General features: G+C 39.8%; 1 protein-coding gene across 2 annotated transcripts in view; it reads right to left on the reverse strand.

Moving 5' to 3' along the window:
• Nucleotides 1-15745, reverse strand: part of LOC141111122 (bifunctional heparan sulfate N-deacetylase/N-sulfotransferase 4-like) — a 761202-nt gene that overhangs the window by 151769 nt on the left and 593688 nt on the right. The gene's annotated exons all lie outside the window — the stretch shown is intronic.

Here is a 15745-nt window from a genome sequence, read left to right on the forward strand (position 1 = left end):
TTATTTTAAGTTAGGTGATAATGTAAATTCAGGAGTTTGGTTTTGAACAAGATAATGAAAAGTGTGTGGAAATACGGGGCCAACTGTGATAGTGAGCAGCCAACACAACAATTAGACAGATTGTAAGGTGACAAGGGAAACAAAAAGTGTGGCGCTAGGTGTTGTCTGTTATTGTTCAAAAACCTAACCAGAACGGAAATCTGGAGGTAGGCTGCGCAATAAACGTTTTAATGAAACACTCGAATAAAGGAGTGTAAAATAGCTATGAAAAAAAGGAAACTAAGAGATATATAAATAGCTGTGTGCACTTATGTGGTATAAACCATCAGATGTGTTATGAACACACATACATTAATGCAAAAAAGTGAAAAAGTAAATGAGTGTATTCAACACATATCTAGTAGTATGTGTCGCTAAACACAAAGATAAGAATAGATTACTAGTAACCGATAAACAAAAAAAAATATGTATGGTAAAACTTCTAAATGTGAGTACAGTATTGTGCACAGATAAAATTGTGTACATAAAAATATCATGTAGAAAAAACATAAGTATGGCAATGACTGTATAGCTGAACTATGAGTATAGTGCTGTACATATGCTGGAATACATAAGGGGTATTGAAATATCTCACATGAAAACAGCTACAGACATAACTCCAACTGTAAAGCATACATTTCAAATCAAAATAAAATAAGCGAGACTTTGGAGTCTAGCATCACAAATACAAATCACATGTATCTCCTGTGAAGGTGTACCAACTATGTGAAATAGCTGTTATAAAATAAATTGAGTGCTACTAAAACGTGAGGTGTAAGCATAAATGGTGATATTATACAGCTGTGAATAGGTGTTGCCTCTAACAGAACCCAGTGTCCGTGTAGAAACTATTGAGACTATGAAAAATCATTGATAAATAACACCCTTAAAAGGGAAGGAATTGAGTCCGCAAGAACGTGTACTAAACATTCATATGAATGGCTTCAATGCCTTCTACATACATATAAAGTTTATCTGATCCGTGTACTCAGTGTTGGGAGTTGGCACTCAGGTAATACTGATCAAAACTTCAAAATGGTAGAGGAGAGGTTGGGGTACCCTTACTGGAACAGGTGGACTCACAAGCCGGAGGCGGTGAGTCAAGCAAGCTTATACCGAGATTCGGTAGATGGAGCGGTTAACCCAAAGGGTTTAGATGTGGAGCTGTATCCAAGGGAAAATCTGTGGGCAACTAGGCTATTACTCACCAACCATCAGGAGTGGGTGTTACTGGTTTGGAACCTCCATAGTAGTAGGGCTGTGGCAGGATCGCCAATCCTAATCTCCAATCCTCTTATAAATGGTATGAATTCCCAAAAGAAAAAAAGGAGAAAAATTGTAAATCCACGTAAGGAAATTTATTTTAAAAATAGTTTCTGACTCCCAAACAAAAAGGGCAGAATAAAAATCAGACAAGTTAAAAACTGCTATATAAATTAGTGGCTCAGCAAGCATATCAAACCCGACGCGTTTCATCTGCAAAGACTTCAACTGGGGTATATGCCTGCTTGCCACTGATATGCCTATTTATATAAAAAGATATAATGAGAACATTAAACACCTGTTGTCGCCATGTGGAATCTGACTTCCGGGTTTGCAGGGAACATCGTCAGTGTTTTCATCACGTGATATGGATAAACGAATAAGGGATGGTTTGGTAATCAACAAAATCAGACCTCAATATCATCCTCCAATAGGGTCGAGTTATTATCCATTGGATGGACGTAAAGCGGTCACGTGCAATCAGTGTGAACAACCATTGGTCGAGTTATTAGCTTAGCCAACATCTTTATGGCACATTGGGAGGAGGATGTCATCTATACCCTAGACTCCCCAGAATTGCTCCTCTGGGCTAGGTATATAGACGACATCCTCCTCCTAAGGAGAGTGCTGACTGTCTGCACTCTTTTATGGATACCTTGAATGACAACAGTGTTGGTATTGAGTTGACCTATGACTCCACCTTCCAGAACAAGGTGGAGTCATTTATTGGGGTGCACTGCCAATAAGTGGACAGATTGCCCCTAATGTAATTGATCCTCCAATTACTCGACCCTTCTTCCATCACATGAAAGGATTCTTTCCCTGCCGCAGGTGTAATGTATGTTTGCATAGCACTTGTGGACGTAGGAGAACTGAAACTTTTGTGTCAACCTCTACAGGGAAAGAATACCAGATTAAAATTTTTTTGACGTGTCAAACTCGGTATGTTGTCTATCTGATTATGTGCCCTTGCGGGAGACAATATGTGGGTCATACCATAAGAACGTTTTCGGTGAGAGGGAATGAGCACATAGCTAGTATTAAAAAGGGATGCACTAACCACAGCATCCCTAGACATTATCTCCAGTGCCACAATCAGAATCCTACTGGCACAAAATTTCAAGTTATTGATAAGTTTGTCCCCCACTGGAGGGATGAGTCCCTTGAGAGGGGTGTATCCAAACTAGAAACGTTCTGGATACACCAATTAAAATGTTATACACCCCATGGTCTCAATATAGATTGGGACATTAACGCATTCATTAATCAATCTTGAATATTAATTTATCCCTACAGAATTGACAGTGTACTTATAATAGTCCTCTGGTAATAATAGTCCTCTGGCTATGATGTTAGGATATAACAGACTGTATATGTATTCTTGCTTCTCTCTCATTACTTTTATTCATCTTCAACCTTCATACGGATTATTTGTCCTCTTTATTTAATATTTTGTTTATTTAATTCTTTAGGCTGACTAGACCCCCCTCTGTTTTTTATATTTCTACCGTTCCCTGATGAGCGGTTAATCAGTTTTGTGTGGTGGGCCGCACATTCATATGGACAGTCTAGCCCTGATTCCTACACTATATATAGGAATAGGCATATATTTTATTCTGTACTGGTGTGGCAAAATATATGTTTATGTTGTATTTTTTATACTTATCGCTATGTGGAATTTCCCCTCCCGATGCCCAGGCCAACATTTACTATATTTTCCATTTTTATTTACATTTACATATTTTTATTATTATCATTACTTTTTATTAGTTTTGCTATGACCTTATGATCTAGGAATAGTGATGCATTTCTGAGATTTGCAATGTGTGGTGTTTTTGTAATCAGGAGCTTTTTTGTGTCTCTGACATGATTGCCACCTATTTCCGTTGTTTTCAAGCTTTGTCTTGAGGCTTGCACTTCAAAGCTCATCACTCAGGTATTTCCGGTTTCCCTATGGCCGGCTGCGCGCTGCCATGATTGGTCTTTGTTCTGACGTTTATGACACTGACACATGACCTCCTTCGGGACCTATAAGATAGGTCCACCCGATAACCAATGGTTGTTCACGCTGATTGCACGTGACCACTTTACGTCCATCCAACGGATAATAACTCGACCCTATTGGAGGATGATATTGAGGTCTGGTTTTGTTGATTACCAAACCATCCCTTATTCGTTTATCCATATCACGTGATGAAAACACTGACGATGTTCCCTGCAAACCCGGAAGTCAGATTCCACATGGCGACAACAGGTGTTTAATGTTCTCATTATATCTTTTTATATAAATAGGCATATCAGTGGCAAGCAGGCATATACCCCAGTTGAAGTCTTTGCAGATGAAATGCGTCGAGTTTGATATGCTTGCTGAGCCACTAATTTATATAGTACTTTTTAACTTGCCTGATTTTTATTCTGCCCGTTTTGTTTGGGAGTCAGAAACTATTTTTAAAATAAATTTCCTTACGTGCATTTACACTTTTTCTCCTTTTTTCTTTTAGGAATTCATACCATTTATAAGAGGATTGGAGATTAGGATTGGCGATCCTTCCACAGCCCTACTACTATGGAGGTTCCAAACCAGTAACACCCACTCCTGATGGTAGGTGAGTAATAGCCTAGTTGCCCACAGATTTTCCCTTGGATACAGATCCACATCTACACCCTTTGGGTTAACGGCTCCATCTACCGAATCTCGGTATAAGCTTGTTTGACTCATCGCCTCCGGCTTGTGAGTCCACCTGTTCCAGTAAGGGTACCCCAACCTCTCCTCTACCATTTTGAAGTTTTGATCAGTATTACCTGAGTGCCAACTCCCAACACTGAGTACACGGATCAGATAAACTTTATATGGATGTAGAAGGCATTGAAGCCATTCATTTGAATGTTTAGTACACGTTCTTGCGGACTCAATTCCTTCCCTTTTAAGGGTGTTATTTATCAATGATTTTTCATAGTCTCAATAGTTTCTACAGGGACACTGGGTTCTGTTAGAGGCAACACCTATTCACAGCTGTATAATATCACCATTTATGCTTACACCTCACGTTTTAGTAGCACTCAATTTATTTTATAACAGCTATTTCACATAGTTGGTACACCTTCACAGGAGATACATGTGGTTTGTATTTGTGATGCTAGACTCCAAAGTCTTGCTTATTTTATTTTGATTTGAAATGTATGCTTTACAGTTGGAGTTATGTCTGTAGCTGTTTTCATGTGAGATATTTCAATACCCCTTATGTATTCCGGAGTATGTACAGCACTATACTCATAGTTCAGCTATACAGTCATTGCCATACTTATGTTTTTTCTACATGATATTTTTATGTACACAATTTTATCTGTGCACAGTATTGTACTCACATTTAGAAGTTTTACCATACATATTTTTTTTTTTGTTTATCGGTTACTAGTAATCTATTCTTATCTTTGTGTTTAGCGACACATACTACTAGATATGTGTTGAATACACTCATTTACTTTTTCACTTTTTTGCATTAATGTATGTGTGTTCGTAACACATCTGATGGTTTATACCACATAAGTGCACACAGCTATTTATATATCCCTTAGTTTCCTTTTTTTCATAGCTATTTTACACTCGTTTATTCAAGTGTTTCATTAAAACTTTTATTGTGCAGCCTACCTCCAGATTTCCATTCTGGTTAGGTTTTTGTACAATAACAGACAACACCTAGCGCCACACTATTTGTTTCCCTTTGAACAAATTAGCCATGACAACATATCACCAAAATTTTTTTTAATTTAATCCAAAGTAGGGCAACTGCTAAGGTAAGTAGAACTGACAACTTATAGTATCAGACTGATAACAATTACTTGCTTTGGGATTTCTGATGGCTATGCATTAGGATCACCATACCGTTTCCGGCAAAGGCTGAGCTCTTTACAGCATATGAAATACTATAACACCATAAGCACTGTGACAGTTAAAAAAGGCATATTTCTCATTAGTCTACTAGAGGATCAAAACTACATTATCATCATTTTCAGATTTATCCACACAATGACCAGCGGCAAAGAACTTTTAGCATCTGCTGTAGATGATGTAGAGGGAGGGATAGGACATACAAGCTAAAATATAGCTATATGTACTGAATGTTATCCATTGTCAGCCTGACCCCAATCAGGCAAGCTACATATTTTTCCCTTAGGATAGTCATTTAGGGAAAATAGCATTTCAGGATAGGAAACATAATATCTCTAATCAACTTGCCTGCCAACTAAACATTCATCTACATGTGGTGCTATCTCTTCCCTGCTAATTATTTCAAGCTTTATTCAGAAATATATGCAAAGTATTTACTCTAAAGAGGCAATACTGAGTCCCCACAAATTTCCTAATCAAGCTATCTCTGAGTTGTATTCTCAAGTCACCAATACTTTGGTGCAACATATGTAGAGTTTAAAGTACAGCAAAAATCCTTAAAAAGAAACAGGGACAATTGCTGTCTTCCTCTCTATCATACATATAATATAAAGAGCATTGTGAACAAGTGGCTGGCATATCCACATGCAAATTATTCACTGTTTGCATGTCACTTTTTCACAGTGAATAGTGTGGACTGCAACATGAATACATGTTAACATACCTTTAAAGTGATATTAAAGGCTTGGTTTAAAAAAAAGAAAAAAAAAAGGAACAAATGTGTCATACTCACCCACTCTGTGCAGTGGCTTTGCACAGAGCAGCCTGGATTCTCCTCTTCTCTGGTCCCTCACCAGTGCTCTTGGCCCCTCCTTCCTGTCTAGTGCCCCCAGAGCAAGCAGCTTACAACATGCTTGTTCCTGAGCCACGGCTCTGCGTGTCTGTTCACACACAGCACCGCAGCTTGGCCCATCCCCTCTCCTCTCCTCATTGGCTCACTGGTTGTGATTGACAGCAGTGGGAGCCAAAAGAGAAGGGAGAGTCCCCAGAGAGCTGAAGCTCTCAGACACATCACTGGATGGGGCTCAGGTAAGTATTCAGGGGGCTAGTGGGGCTGCTGCACAGAGGAGATTTTTTACCTTCATGCATAGAATGAGCATTTAGAACCACTTTAAATTGATTGCAAATGCTATTTTTTTTTAAATAAAAAACAAACATGTTATACTTACCTGCTCTATTTTGCACAGAGCGACCCTGGATTGCTTTGTGTGCTGCTCAAGCTCACTGGAACAGGGTATGGATCTCAAGCATCTGCCACTGGGAATGCCAGCACAGGAGGGAGCTCATCCCAGCTCCTACAATCACTGGCAGTAAAGAAAGGACTCCCTGAAGCCGCACATCTGAGTTGTCCCTATACTGGGTGTACGAATGGCAACCTCAGCCTGGACTCCAACCAGGTCATGCCCCCGTGGGTTCCCTTTAACATTTGTTTCTGACGTAATTTTTTTCACTCAGACCATTCTCATGGTTCCCAATGCAAAAAAAGAGTTTGCACCCCAACCTAGGAGCTGTAAGCATTCTTTGTTTGCCATCACTTCCCTCATTCTGGAGAACTGCTTGGATCTGTGCCTATTAAGGATGCCTGCTCACATTTCCAAATCTTTTCTGTTTTCTGCTATGTTTCACTTGCTTCACAGATTCACTTCAGTTTTTGAGGTCCTAGCCCCTGTGCTAGCTTTGCTACACCCTGATGGCATCCCCATGGGAACAATCAGAAAAGACTTTATCAGTTATTGTCCAAAAAATTGTTCAGACTCTGTAGATATTTGTTTAGAAACTAAAAACTTCAAATGTGGATGTTTGAACCTTACTCACTACTTGGAGTATCTGGGTTTCCTTCTAGATATTGCCATGTCCAGAGTTTTCTTCAGCAAGGTAAGTCCCTGACTCTCTACTCCCAAGTTTGGACTTTGCAGTCCAGGAGCCATACTACCTTTTGCTTTTGCTTCAGAGGTTCAGTCCTGCATGTGCAACTCTACTACAGACTGATTCTACTGATGATGCATGGAAGAGAAACCATACTCTCTGAACCTATTGATATGCCTGACACCTAGGACCAGGTTCTATCTGATCCAGTGACTCAGAAATCCAACTCTGGAGCTGGGGGGAAATCCTTGCTTCCAGTCATCTGGTAGATTTTTATGACAGATGTCAGCCTGGCTGGCTGGGACAGAGTCCTGGATACCCTTTTGTCCTAGAAAACTTGCCACCCAAGGAAGCTTGTTTCCTGATCAACATTCTGGAGCTTGGAGCAATCCCTTCAACGATGGAGATCTTAGATACTGAGTTTCATTTGGACTATGCCTCGGCGGTGACTTATGTCAGCTATCAGGGAGGAACCAAGAGTCTGGCTGCTCTAAGAGAAGCTGGGCAGATTCTAACGTCACATTTCAGTTGGAGGTGTTTCTTGACCTCTTCCACAGGTAGGGAAGGCCAGACATGGATCTTTTGGTTCCAGGTTTAACTGACCAGGTATAGGGATTCTCAAGCTAATTCATTGAATGCTCTGGTGACTCTGCGGGATCACTTTAACCTGTTATACAGTATACCTTTCCAAGATGAAGGTATTAATGGCACAGAACTGGTGAAGATGAGTGTCAGGGAAGTAACCGAAGAAAAGATGACAGTGCCAATACTGGTAATGGGTGCATCCGGCGCATTCCCACGTGCGCAACACATGCATTAGGTGACAGATGTGGCCACTTGCTGACCTATAAAAGACTGCTGCTAAGCCCATAAGATTACTGGATTGTTGTCAGCCTTCCTGTGTTCCTGAGCCTCTGTGTATATTCCTTGGATTTCCTGTTGTGACCCCGGCTTGCCTTACAAAACTTGCTTCTACTTGATCACCTGTGTATAACCCCCGGCTTGCCTTACAGACTTTACTTCTACTCAATCATCTGTGTATGACCGCAGCTTGCCTCACGGACTTTGCTACTTCTTATCTGCTTATGACCTCAGCCAAGTTCCTGTTTCCGCTACCTGACTCTACCTCCTGAATGATTATTCGTGTTTGACCCTCAGTCTGTCTTTTACTTCTGTTTCCTGCATACACTGATTGCCAAGTACATCTGAAGTTCCCAGAGAGACATATGCCTTGCTGTGTATCTTTCTACCTCAGCATTCACCAATTGATCACCGGCCCAGCTCTCTAGTACCCTGCTGGCAACCTGTGCTTGTTTGGGTGCTATACCCCCTGTAGCACCTGCAGGGGTTCACCGCACTTAGCCGCTAGGGGAGCCCTCTCAGCACCTTGGCCTTGGATCAGGTACGTGACAATGAATAAGTACTCAAACTTAATCAGGCTCCTGGTAGACTCTCCATGGGCCCTTCTAGATCATTCAGATCTTCTGTCTAGGACCAGTTTACTTCCCTGCTTTTCAGTCACTGGTCTTGCTGAGCCTGGGTCTTACACAGTTATCCCTACAGTTTAAAAGCTAAGGTATTGGGGTTGATTTACTAAAATTGGAGAGTGTAAAATCTGGTGCAGCTGTGCATGGTAACCAATCAGCTTCTAACTTCAGCTTGTTCAATTAAGCTTTGACAAAAAAAAATACTGGAAGCTGAGTGGTTTTGTGATCAGCAGCAATTTTTTCATCAGGTTGGAATACCTTTGTCAAACTGGACAGTTCCCTTAAACCAAGGCATGGCTTTCAACAGTAAAGTTATGCAGACAAGGCTGTGGCCAAGATGGTGGACTGAGCAGACGTGCCTAGAGCTTAGTTGGAAACTCATCCTCCTTTTAGCCTTTATTGGTGCTAAAGTTGTACAGAGAGTAGTCCCAACCTGAGGTAGGTTTTTTTAAGCTTCTCCTCGCAGGTTGCTGTCCAGGAAAATTATTAGGGAAATTCCCCATTAGTCTTACTCCCATCGGTGTTTCTAGAAAACTTTCAGGACATCAAGCCTACTTCTCACTCCTTTTTTTGCCGTTTGTTCATGATAATAATAATTTCCTCCAGGCAAGGTGAAGGCATCCTACTGTATTTCCAACTGCGGGATGAGGGGGGTGAGAGGGGTTTTTATAGGGGGTGGTCATTCTGACTGCTGGAGCCAGCACAGAATTGGGAATCCTCTCTTCCTACTTTGCTACCTGGATACAGACAACTTGCTCTGCAGCCAAGAAGGCTGCCTCCAGTGCATTTCACGTGTCTTATGCTCCTGGGACTGGTATGGAGGAGAGTCCACAGCCCCTGCTGTTCCTGCTTCCTAGCTGTAAAGAAAGACTCCCAGGTATGCTTAGTAGCACACAGTGCACATACTGCAAACAATGCACAGCCCAATGTCACTGCCTCTGCATCAGAACTCCTTTTGTTTATTAGTTCCTGCATTCCTCTTGGAATTTGTAAATTTACTTTTTCATTCCCTTTGTTTTTTTTCACCTTTCCCTACTTACCGTATTTCGTAACTTTGAAAATGTTTCAAAAAATACAATAAGAACATATTATACAAAAAAATAGACCCAGACACCCAAAAAGAACAGGCTGCACACAGAAAGCAATATGCAGACTGGAAGAGATCTCTGGTGACTGGCCCTGCATTCCTCTCATGCTCTCTAGATGACGGGATCAGCAGAATAAGGTCTCCTGGTTTGCCCTAGCAACAGCATGAGTCTCAAGATGGTGGCACTGTTGCCAGAGATCCTGATCCTGTAACAGACAAGCTCTGGTGCCAAGCAAGGGCTTTTATCAGCAGGTCACATGCAGCGAGGTGATTGTGGGGAGCATCCAGGGTCGTATGGTGTCAAGGGAGGGGTGGGCAGGTTGTTGCAAGGGATAGAGTGTGTATCTGTGCGCGAATGAGGAGACTGTGAGAAGCGCTGCTATTGCCAAAGTGTGCTGTGTGTCACATAGCGAGGGAGGAGCTAAGGGTGTCAGTGTACAGGTGGGGGGAGATAAACGTATCAGTGTTTGGAATCATTTCCATAAAAAGGCCCACCAAAATCGTCAGCACCAGACGCATGATGCTAATAATCTGGCCCGGTTGTTACTACTCTACCACCTCTTTCTGCCTGTGGTAAGCTTTCAGTTAATAAAGATTTTTTATTACTCACTGTTGGCTTCTGTTAAAGTGCTAATTTTATGCTATGCTATTTACTGCAGGAGTATTTTCCAAGAACATGTGTTTTAAATTACAGTGTTTTATTCACCTGCAGTAAATGTTTTGTAAAATGCCAGATTCACTGCTTCATTACTATACTTATTATTATTATTATTTGCATTTAAAAGCCTAATTACTGTGTAGGATGAATCTTTGAAAACAACGCACCCCTCAAGTGGTATGTTATCTCAGCAGTTGTCAAAAAACAGGCAAAGTAATTGCACCATTCCATTCAGAGTTTCCTAAAGTGGCTAATCTATAAATCATTATAATGATGTATTAAATAATAAAGCACAATTATAGAAGAGCAAATTTGTAAAAGAGTGAAAGTCATGATGAAATCAATTAGTGCAACAATAAGACAAACTAACTTAAAATATCTACCATTGTACACTTTTTATATTATACTTACCATGCTATTCTTTAGCTTTAATTATAAACCTATAATCAGAAAATTTGCAAATCAATGCAATTGTATATTTTGGTGGCAAGCAGAACTGATATACATAAATTGTAAATTATTACCTAATAGAAGTTACAAGTGTGTGTGATCCATTCCATTCCATTCATTTATATTAAATATTTTAACATACTAAGATCTTCACCTTCAAACCTTCAAAATATTTGGCTAGGCTCACACCTATGCGTTTTTTGTGCATTTTGCGGTTTGCAGAAATGCACTACAGTCTATTTAAGAAGGTTTCCTATGGGACACAAAAAAATGTGTTTGAGATCCCCGTGCTACCAGGTACTGAAATGCAAATAAAGAGCATGTGATAACTCCAAAAGTGAAAAAGTGTAGAGCAAATTCTGTTGTGGAAATGCTGCAATACCTATTGTATTCACAGTACATGTAAAATAAATCAATAATGGTAAAGTGGTCTTGGTCTTCATTCACAGCTATGAGGTGTGAGTTCTGCCAATACTGAGGTGATTGGTGAAAGCACAGCGATCATTGGAAGTTCAAATAAGAAGGACTCTACACTTATTATATTGATCACTGGGGCACTTTGTTAGTTCATTGAATTCTTCAACTTGGCTTATTGGTTTATGCATTATTCACTTCTTGTCAATTATTTATTGTAATTAAGGTGCATGATTGATTGCACATTGTATCATTTGAGAAATTGTGCAAGTCCACTTTTCAGCAGCTGCATTTTTGGAAAGGGTCAGGGACTTTTTTTCCCTGCAGCAGATTGCGTATTGTGTGTAATAGACTTCAGTGGACCCACACAAAAAAACCACTAGTTTCTCCTTAACAAACTGTGAATAGCCAGTTGTTAAGGAGTGGGCGGCCACCACATTCTTAGCAACCAATGAGTCAGCAGCTGTCAACCAGTCAGCACCTTGTCCCCATGGAGCTGTTCACTCGTACCCCCCTTTCCTGGCCTGCAGGACTTCATGGTCGGATAAGGGTCTGGTATTGATTTTGGGGGGGGCCCAAGCCATTTATTTTTTAATTTTGGCATGGGGTTCCCCTCAAAATCCATACCAGACCTTAAGGGCCTGATATGCATTGGACTGGGGGACCCCACATCGTTTTTTTCTCATTTTTCTCTTTGCAATTTTCTTGCAATTCTTATTTTTACATTCAGCTTTCAGCAGGGATCTCCACTGACCGCTGATGACTCATCAGTTATTAAGGACACTGCGGCCTCCCACACAGTTTGTTAAGGAGAAAAAAAAACAAAACGCATGAAAACCGCATGCAGAAATTCATCAAAATTATGTGTTTAAAAACGCACTGCAAAATGCGCCAGAAAACCGTATCAACCGCAACTGCATAGATGTGAACCTAGAGTCAAACATTATTCTAAACTGTTTTCAATAAATTTTAGCCTATAATTTGATATACAGAACACAAAAAAGTGGATCAAAAGAAAAACAAAATAGCCATGAAAGACTTTATATCAAGCACAGTTAGATAAGACTAAAACTAAAGAACAATTGTGAAAGTGTTCATTTCCCAAACCTGGTAACTGTTCTGATTATGATGGGTGAGGAGTATTAAACCTGCTGCACATAAAGTGACTAATTAGTAAATAAATGCTAAGAGGTATAATTATAAAGGATTTGCTGGCAATTCAGCAAATAAGTTATTTACAACAATTTGCCTTTTTAACATTGGGCTATATTCATCTGCTATATTATGCCCACATTTACTCTTTTTATAATAGGGTGAATGTGCTCCAGACAAATGTGGACAATAAGTCACCTTTTCAGTAAGCTGTAAAAAAAACTTTAGGCTGGGATAGCAAATTTGCTGACTAGAGCTCACCTTACTGCTGAACTGTCTTACTAAAAGTTTCAGCTGGGGGAATTTTCATGGTTAGGGGGTAGGGAGTGTGCAAAAAGGTTATTTTTACACTGTGGGGGAGATTAACTAAAACAGGGGCACACAAATCAACTTCTAACTTCAAATTGTCAATTAAACTTTGACAATAGAACCTAGAAGCTGATTGGTTACTATGCACAATCCACCAGAATTGAATGAATTTAAAGTGATTTTGCCCATATGTTGGGTGAATCTTACACAAAGTCATTTATAAATATACCTTAAGTCTCTAATAACCATTATGTTTTGAATACTTGCTCCCACATCACCCCTGTTAATGATACCGAGGCCTAAATTTCTGTTCATATGTTTCACTGATATATGCCCATTCAAAAGATGTTGGTCCAGTCACTGCCATTTTTTTCACTTTTGTTTTAGTATATTCCCTTTAAAGATACAATCCCAGGGCACCAGGAACAGAGCTTATTCCTGGCAAGTGGTATGCAAAATGGGCCTCCTGCTATGCTGATACATGCTTATCAACCTCAGGTTGGTCCTTCAAAAGGAAATGTTTTTTTTTTTTAATTTTCATTTTGCATCCAGTGAATAGGTATGGGTAGCAGGGTAACACTATTTTTGAGTGAGGTCCCTCCTTCTAAAACTCCAGCCTGATACTGGCAGGCATATGTCTGGTATTAGCAGAAGCTGGAAGCTACATAATCATGAAGCTAGTGTGCCCGATGCACACCAGGACAGATGAACCAACTGTGATTTTCTTGTTGAATATGAAATATTGAAGGATACCTGTGGTTTACATTTCCAACTGAATTGCTATGAGTGATAAGTTGAAAAATAACATTGTGAACCAGATCTGAAAGATGACCTGATTTTCATAGATACTGTATCTACTTTCCACTATTTGCCTTGATTTTGGTGGTTTTTCATTTGCACAGGTTAGTTCTTTTAATCTGTATTGACTACAGAGGGGACCAGACGTCAAACATTGTATACTTTTATTCCTAGCTGTAACCCTTTATTTTAATACTTAAAGTACTCCAGCCCCAAGCATCTATCATCATCTTGAACTAGAGAGATATAAATATGGTTTCAATTATGTTACAAATAGCTGTTAAAAGAAAAGGAGCAAATTTTATTACCTTCAAAAGTGCTCCTAAATGTTAGTATATTGTACAATAATTATCAGTTTGCATTGTATTTCAGAATAGCAACAAAATAATTAAATACAGTTTACTTTTTTCTGTATATGTACTGTGTTATATTGGTAAGTTCTCAGTTTCTGATATAATTTATTGCAAACTCTAATTTTGCAGCTTGACAACTCTCTTGTGCTGCCACATTAAATATAATTAAATGTTAGCTAAACATTGGTAATTAGCCGCCTTGCAACCAATGCTTTATGCAAAAATGTGTTTTATGATTGTGGATGGCAGATTCCACTGCTTCTAAAATGTTTACTTTCAATTCAAGTATAAGGATAAAAAAAACCCTTAAAACTAGTTAAGGTACTTTCATTCTCTGCTATTCCCTGCATCAATGTATTTTTCTACTCCTTGCACATTGAACTTTAAAAAGCATTTGAAAAGACGAAATGAAGTCATCGTTTTATTAAAGTGATTCATCACACAATGGCACATCAGCATTATCCCTCTATACCACTCAGATTCGGCAGTCTAATTTGTATGGAGAGTCCTGTTAATAGTAGGAAAATCCATAGTCTGAGGGATTTACTAAAACAGAAGCAGAAAGAATCCGGAGCAGCTTTACACAGGAACACAACAGCTTCTAGCTTCAGTTTGTTCCCTTAAAGTGGTTGTAACCCTAAAAAAAAAAAAGAGAGCTCCTGTTTCCTTATAGCAGATTAAACAGCACAGTGCATGTGCTGTCTAATCTGCCCCTTTCTAACCTGTAAAAAAAACTGGTTGATCCTGCCTGTTCCTGTGTGTGCTGACCACGGTAATTATGGCTGCTGATCCCTGATTACTGTGGTCAGTTTACTTGCCTCTGTAATCCCGCTGCTCACCTTTTTCCCTCTCCCCCATCCCTCTCTGTCTGTAAGTTCCTGTGTGTGTCTCTCCCGTTCTCAGCTCCCCCCCCACCGCTATTAGTAGCTGGCACTAAAAGTAATTACAGTCAGCTCCTCTGATTTAGTAATCTCCTACACTGTGTATTTATTAAAACAAAGAATGCAAAAACCTTATCCTTGATCTCTTCTGGCCGGTCACACCGGTCACGTGACCTTCCTGTCTGACGTCGAAGGGGGAGTTCGGCCCCTCCCTCTGTAGCCCGTAGATCAGAGGACTAGAGGAGCCAGAGGTCACGTGACCGGCCATAAAAGAGCAAAGGTAAGGTATTTACAGGCATTGCTTTAAAAAGGCAATTACACAGTGTAGGAGAAGTTAAAAGAACAGAGGAGCTGGCTGTAAATTGTTCTTTACCTTTACAACCACTTTAAGCTTTGAAAATAAAAGCTGGAAACTGATTGGTTACCATGCAGATTCTGGCTTCTTAAGTCTTAGTATATTTCCCTCAGTCAAGAGAATTAACTAAGTTTCCTGTGCCAGATAACTGATGCAGGAAACTGGAATGGTTTTCACCAAAATAATCAAGCATATAGACCTGTTTAAGGTTTATCTGTTCCACTCAAGCCAGCTTTGATTTCATAGTGAAATAGAAAATGGTGTGGGTTCTGTGACCAATTAGCAGAAAAATTGCAGCAGTTCTCTGTATAGAAAACTGCCGCAGATCCCCACCAGGTCAGAGCTGGCATATGAGATGTGTACTGTCAGCATCTGCTTCCTTGTCTAAGTTTAGAACCATGGTGTAAGCATTATGCTTGTACCACTCTTTGTTAATCCCCCCCCCCTCTCCCATGTGTCTTAATAGCAGAACAGTTAGGTGAATATTACTAAAAACACACAGAAGATTAAAACAAAATGTCAGTCTTTGTCAGTTACCCAGAGCACAGAGGATAAACATAAAACTTTAACCCAAAGTAACCAATGAGAAAACATTTCTTAATTTGACTTCTGTGACCTAAATATAAATATAATTAACTGCTATAGCTTGCTGAACTTCTTTGAACATATAATACAACTCTAAAC

Source organism: Aquarana catesbeiana, linkage group LG01, assembly GCF_042186555.1.
Source record: "Aquarana catesbeiana isolate 2022-GZ linkage group LG01, ASM4218655v1, whole genome shotgun sequence".
NCBI lineage: Eukaryota > Metazoa > Chordata > Amphibia > Anura > Ranidae > Aquarana > Aquarana catesbeiana.